Source organism: Lissotriton vulgaris, chromosome 1_1 (assembly GCF_964263255.1).
Source record: "Lissotriton vulgaris chromosome 1_1, aLisVul1.2, whole genome shotgun sequence".
Classification (NCBI taxonomy): domain Eukaryota; kingdom Metazoa; phylum Chordata; class Amphibia; order Caudata; family Salamandridae; genus Lissotriton; species Lissotriton vulgaris.
The window spans coordinates 199,761,369-199,766,368 of record NC_141685.1 but is presented as its reverse complement, the minus strand read 5'-3'; the positions used below and the strand labels follow the sequence as shown (position 1 = coordinate 199,766,368).

At 49.2% G+C, this 5,000-nt stretch overlaps 9 non-coding genes across 9 annotated transcripts; 6 read left to right on the top strand and 3 right to left on the bottom strand.

Annotated features, from left to right (window-relative positions):
• Positions 1-68: 68 nt before the first annotated feature.
• On the top strand, positions 69-140 carry TRNAW-CCA (transfer RNA tryptophan (anticodon CCA)). Its single transcript has one exon. It is a non-coding gene; the product is annotated as a tRNA-Trp (tRNA).
• Positions 141-211: 71 nt separating this feature from the next.
• TRNAG-GCC (transfer RNA glycine (anticodon GCC)) lies at positions 212-282 on the bottom strand. Its single transcript has one exon. It is a non-coding gene; the product is annotated as a tRNA-Gly (tRNA).
• Positions 283-1,443: 1,161 nt separating this feature from the next.
• TRNAN-GUU (transfer RNA asparagine (anticodon GUU)) lies at positions 1,444-1,517 on the top strand. Its single transcript has one exon. It is a non-coding gene; the product is annotated as a tRNA-Asn (tRNA).
• A 236-nt stretch (positions 1,518-1,753) lies between these two features.
• Positions 1,754-1,825, top strand: TRNAW-CCA (transfer RNA tryptophan (anticodon CCA)). The gene has a single exon. It is a non-coding gene; the product is annotated as a tRNA-Trp (tRNA).
• Positions 1,826-1,896: 71 nt separating this feature from the next.
• Positions 1,897-1,967, bottom strand: TRNAG-GCC (transfer RNA glycine (anticodon GCC)). The gene has a single exon. It is a non-coding gene; the product is annotated as a tRNA-Gly (tRNA).
• A 1,158-nt stretch (positions 1,968-3,125) lies between these two features.
• Positions 3,126-3,199, top strand: TRNAN-GUU (transfer RNA asparagine (anticodon GUU)). The gene has a single exon. It is a non-coding gene; the product is annotated as a tRNA-Asn (tRNA).
• Positions 3,200-3,435: 236 nt separating this feature from the next.
• On the top strand, positions 3,436-3,507 carry TRNAW-CCA (transfer RNA tryptophan (anticodon CCA)). Its single transcript has one exon. It is a non-coding gene; the product is annotated as a tRNA-Trp (tRNA).
• Positions 3,508-3,578: 71 nt separating this feature from the next.
• Positions 3,579-3,649, bottom strand: TRNAG-GCC (transfer RNA glycine (anticodon GCC)). The gene has a single exon. It is a non-coding gene; the product is annotated as a tRNA-Gly (tRNA).
• Positions 3,650-4,810: 1,161 nt separating this feature from the next.
• TRNAN-GUU (transfer RNA asparagine (anticodon GUU)) lies at positions 4,811-4,884 on the top strand. The gene has a single exon. It is a non-coding gene; the product is annotated as a tRNA-Asn (tRNA).
• Positions 4,885-5,000: the final 116 nt, after the last annotated feature.

Below are 5,000 nucleotides of genomic sequence, written 5' to 3'. Positions count from 1 at the left end.
AGCAGAGGAAAATAAGTCAAAAGGCCCACAGCATTTGTTCATCTGGCATCGAAGGCTGCAAGTGTAAGGACCTCGTGGCGCAACGGTAGCGCGTCTGACTCCAGATCAGAAGGTTGCGTGTTCAAATCACGTCGGGGTCACTGCTTACCATTTTATTCCCCACTGAGTTCATATATATCATTTCGAAAACAAAGTCAAAAGAAAGCAACCTTGCATTGGCCGGGAATCGAACCCGGGCCTCCCGCGTGGCAGGCGAGAATTCTACCACTGAACCACCAATGCTTCACATGGTGTGTTCACAGCAAGAGCTCTGTCCAAGACAGTGGTCAGGTTCACACACTTAAATTGTACACATATGAACAAAGTGTGCGCAGCAGACATGATAACGCCAACGTTTCACATGATGATGGCAAGAATCAGATGCAGGAGACTATAAGTAATAATGTCTTTGCATTTGCTGAGGTCACTGGCTTGGTACTAGAGTTGTGGTTATCAGGGCATGATGGCAGGCTGCTCCTGACAGAAGTGGCTCACAGAATGCACCCGCCAGATCACCAGCACTATTGTGTTTCAGATCATGTCACTGAACTCTCCTCCTGGAAAATCCTTCCCACTGGCTTTGCCAGATTCTGTGTCCTCCCCAAAATGCTGGGGTGAAACGGGCAGAGTTCTGCGCCCTGCGCCCCTTTACGCGTCCCTAACGCCATCCCAACGCGCCCTGGTCGGGCACAGCCCTGGTCGGGCTTAGATCACTGGAGCCTCTGGAGATCAAGAACTCCGGAAGCCTAGGGTCAGGCCTATTGCAGAGGCATCTTGTGCCTGGCCATTCCGGGATTGTTGTGTTTCAGGGCCTAGCCATCAATACTCCTGGGATTTCTTTCCATGAGAACCCTCATGTCCCTGTCCTCCCACAAGCCCGAGCTTTTATGTAAAATAAAGTGTGCTCTGTGGGCCTTCCCCTATGTGCTCTCTGCCTAATCTCTTTCTCCCAAGCTGAGCTCTGCAGGTAAATGTATCTATCTGACTGAGGGGCTAGGGAGGGCCTTTCCCAGCAGTCTTACAAGCCAAGAGTTCAGAGAAAGCACCTGCTCTGGGAAGGAGACTCTGCTCACAGAGAAGACAAGTCCAACATAACACAGTGAAGATGGGATGGGCAAGACACACGCCTCACGGGCTGGTAGCACGCAAACAGAGGAGCAGGGAGCTACGCTAAGCAGGCAAAGAGAAAAGTCATGTATGAGTCTCATGCACTGTGACCGGTAGTAATACTGGCTCTAACACCATTAGACAGTAGTCTACACATCATAAATTACAACAGTAACAAGACACTAAGCAAATGACAAATGCTGTATGGCATAAAGACGCCTTATATAATACAAGCTCCAGGCAGGCGCACACATGTCAAGACATATATTGAGTCTCAGGAAATGTATACAGTCAATAGTCTCTGTGGCGCAATCGGTTAGCGCGTTCGGCTGTTAACCGAAAGGTTGGTGGTTCAAGCCCACCCAGGGACGTAGCCTTTTGTCTGCATGAAACACAGATACGTACCTTTGCTCTTTCCTGCGTGCGATCCTTTCCCTGAATAGTTCAATCCTCAGCGTTCTCACTGCACCTGCAGTCAATTTCAATAATTAGGATAGAAAACAAAAGGCCAAGCCCTGTAATACAACCGTAGGCATATAAGCAGAGGAAAATAAGTCAAAAGGCCCACAGCATTTGTTCATCTGGCATCAAAGGCTGCAAGTGTAAGGACCTCGTGGCGCAACGGTAGCGCGTCTGACTCCAGATCAGAAGGTTGCGTGTTCAAATCACGTCGGGGTCACTGCTTACCATTTTATTCCCCACTGAGTTCATATATATCATTTCGAAAACAAAGTCAAAAGAAAGCAACCTTGCATTGGCCGGGAATCGAACCCGGGCCTCCCACGTGGCAGGCGAGAATTCTACCACTGAACCACCAATGCTTCACATGGTGTGTTCACAGCAAGAGCTCTGTCCAAGACAGTGGTCAGGTTCACACACTTAAATTGTACACATATGAACAAAGTGTGCGCAGCAGACATGATAACGCCAACGTTTCACATGATGATGGCAAGAATCAGATGCAGGAGATAAGTAATAATGTCTTTGCATTTGCTGAGGTCACTGGCTTGGTACTAGAGTTATGGTTATCAGGGCATGATGGCAGGCTGCTCCTGACAGAAGTGGCTCACAGAATGCACCCGCCAGATCACCAGCACTATTGTGTTTCAGATCATGTCACTGAACTCTCCTCCTGGAAAATCCTTCCCACTGGCTTTGCCAGATTCTGTGTCCTCCCCAAAATGCTGGGGTGAAACGGGCAGAGTTCTGCGCCCTGCGCCCCTTTACGCGTCCCTAACGCCATCCCAACGCGCCCTGGTCGGGCACAGCCCTGGTCGGGCTTAGATCACTGGAGCCTCTGGAGATCAAGAACTCCGGAAGCCTAGGGTCAGGCCTATTGCAGAGGCATCTTGTGCCTGGCCATTCCGGGATTGTTGTGTTTCAGGGCCTAGCCATCAATACTCCTGGGATTTCTTTCCATGAGAACCCTCATGTCCCTGTCCTCCCACAAGCCCGAGCTTTTATGTAAAATAAAGTGTGCTCTGTGGGCCTTCCCCTATGTGCTCTCTGCCTAATCTCTTTCTCCCAAGCTGAGCTCTGCAGGTAAATGTATCTATCTGACTGAGGGGCTAGGGAGGGCCTTTCCCAGCAGTCTTACAAGCCAAGAGTTCAGAGAAAGCACCTGCTCTGGGAAGGAGACTCTGCTCACAGAGAAGACTAGTCCAACATAACACAGTGAAGATGGGATGGGCAAGACACACGCCTCACGGGCTGGTAGCACGCAAACAGAGGAGCAGGGAGCTACGCTAAGCAGGCAAAGAGAAAAGTCATGTTTGAGTCTCATGCACTGTGACCGGTAGTAATACTGGCTCTAACACCATTAGACAGTAGTCTACACATCATAAATTACAACAGTAACAAGACACTAAGCAAATGACAAATGCTGTATGGCATAAAGACGCCTTATATAATACAAGCTCCAGGCAGGCGCACACATGTCAAGACATATATTGAGTCTCAGGAAATGTATACAGTCAATAGTCTCTGTGGCGCAATCGGTTAGCGCGTTCGGCTGTTAACCGAAAGGTTGGTGGTTCAAGCCCACCCAGGGACGTAGCCTTTTGTCTGCATGAAACACAGATACGTACCTTTGCTCTTTCCTGCGTGCGATCCTTTCCCTGAATAGTTCAATCCTCAGCGTTCTCACTGCACCTGCAGTCAATTTCAATAATTAGGATAGAAAACAAAAGGCCAAGCCCTGTAATACAACCGTAGGCATATAAGCAGAGGAAAATAAGTCAAAAGGCCCACAGCATTTGTTCATCTGGCATCGAAGGCTGCAAGTGTAAGGACCTCGTGGCGCAACGGTAGCGCGTCTGACTCCAGATCAGAAGGTTGCGTGTTCAAATCACGTCGGGGTCACTGCTTACCATTTTATTCCCCACTGAGTTCATATATATCATTTTGAAAACAAAGTCAAAAGAAAGCAACCTTGCATTGGCCAGGAATCGAACCCAGGCCTCCCGCGTGGCAGGCGAGAATTCTACCACTGAACCACCAATGCTTCACATGGTGTGTTCACAGCAAGAGCTCTGTCCAAGACAGTGGTCAGGTTCACACACTTAAATTGTACACATATGAACAAAGTGTGCGCAGCAGACATGATAACGCCAACGTTTCACATGATGATGGCAAGAATCAGATGCAGGAGACTATAAGTAATAATGTCTTTGCATTTGCTGAGGTCACTGGCTTGGTACTAGAGTTGTGGTTATCAGGGCATGATGGCAGGCTGCTCCTGACAGAAGTGGCTCACAGAATGCACCCGCCAGATCACCAGAACTATTGTGTTTCAGATCATGTCACTGAACTCTCCTCCTGGAAAATCCTTCCCACTGGCTTTGCCAGATTCTGTGTCCTCCCCAAAATGCTGGGGTGAAACGGGCAGAGTTCTGCGCCCTGCGCCCCTTTACACGTCCCTAACGCCATCCCAACGCGCCCTGGTCGGGCACAGCCCTGGTCGGGCTTAGATCACTGGAGCCTCTGGAGATCAAGAACTCCGGAAGCCTAGGGTCAGGCCTATTGCAGAGGCATCTTGTGCCTGGCCATTCCGGGATTGTTGTGTTTCAGGGCCTAGCCATCAATACTCCTGGGATTTCTTTCCATGAGAACCCTCATGTCCCTGTCCTCCCACAAGCCCGAGCTTTTATGTAAAATAAAGTGTGCTCTGTGGGCCTTCCCTTATGTGCTCTCTGCCTAATCTCTTTCTCCCAAGCTGAGCTCTGCAGGTAAATGTATCTATCTGACTGAGGGGCTAGGGAGGGCCTTTCCCAGCAGTCTTACAAGCCAAGAGTTCAGAGAAAGCACCTGCTCTGGGAAGGAGACTCTGCTCACAGAGAAGACAAGTCCAACATAACACAGTGAAGATGGGATGGGCAAGACACACGCCTCACGGGCTGGTAGCACGCAAACAGAGGAGCAGGGAGCTACGCTAAGCAGGCAAAGAGAAAAGTCATGTATGAGTCTCATGCACTGTGACCGGTAGTAATACTGGCTCTAACACCATTAGACAGTAGTCTACACATCATAAATTACAACAGTAACAAGACACTAAGCAAATGACAAATGCTGTATGGCATAAAGACGCCTTATATAATACAAGCTCCAGGCAGGCGCACACATGTCAAGACATATATTGAGTCTCAGGAAATGTATACAGTCAATAGTCTCTGTGGCGCAATCGGTTAGCGCGTTCGGCTGTTAACCGAAAGGTTGGTGGTTCAAGCCCACCCAGGGACGTAGCCTTTTGTCTGCATGAAACACAGATACGTACCTTTGCTCTTTCCTGCGTGCGATCCTTTCCCTGAATAGTTCAATCCTCAGCGTTCTCACTGCACCTGCAGTCAATTTCAATA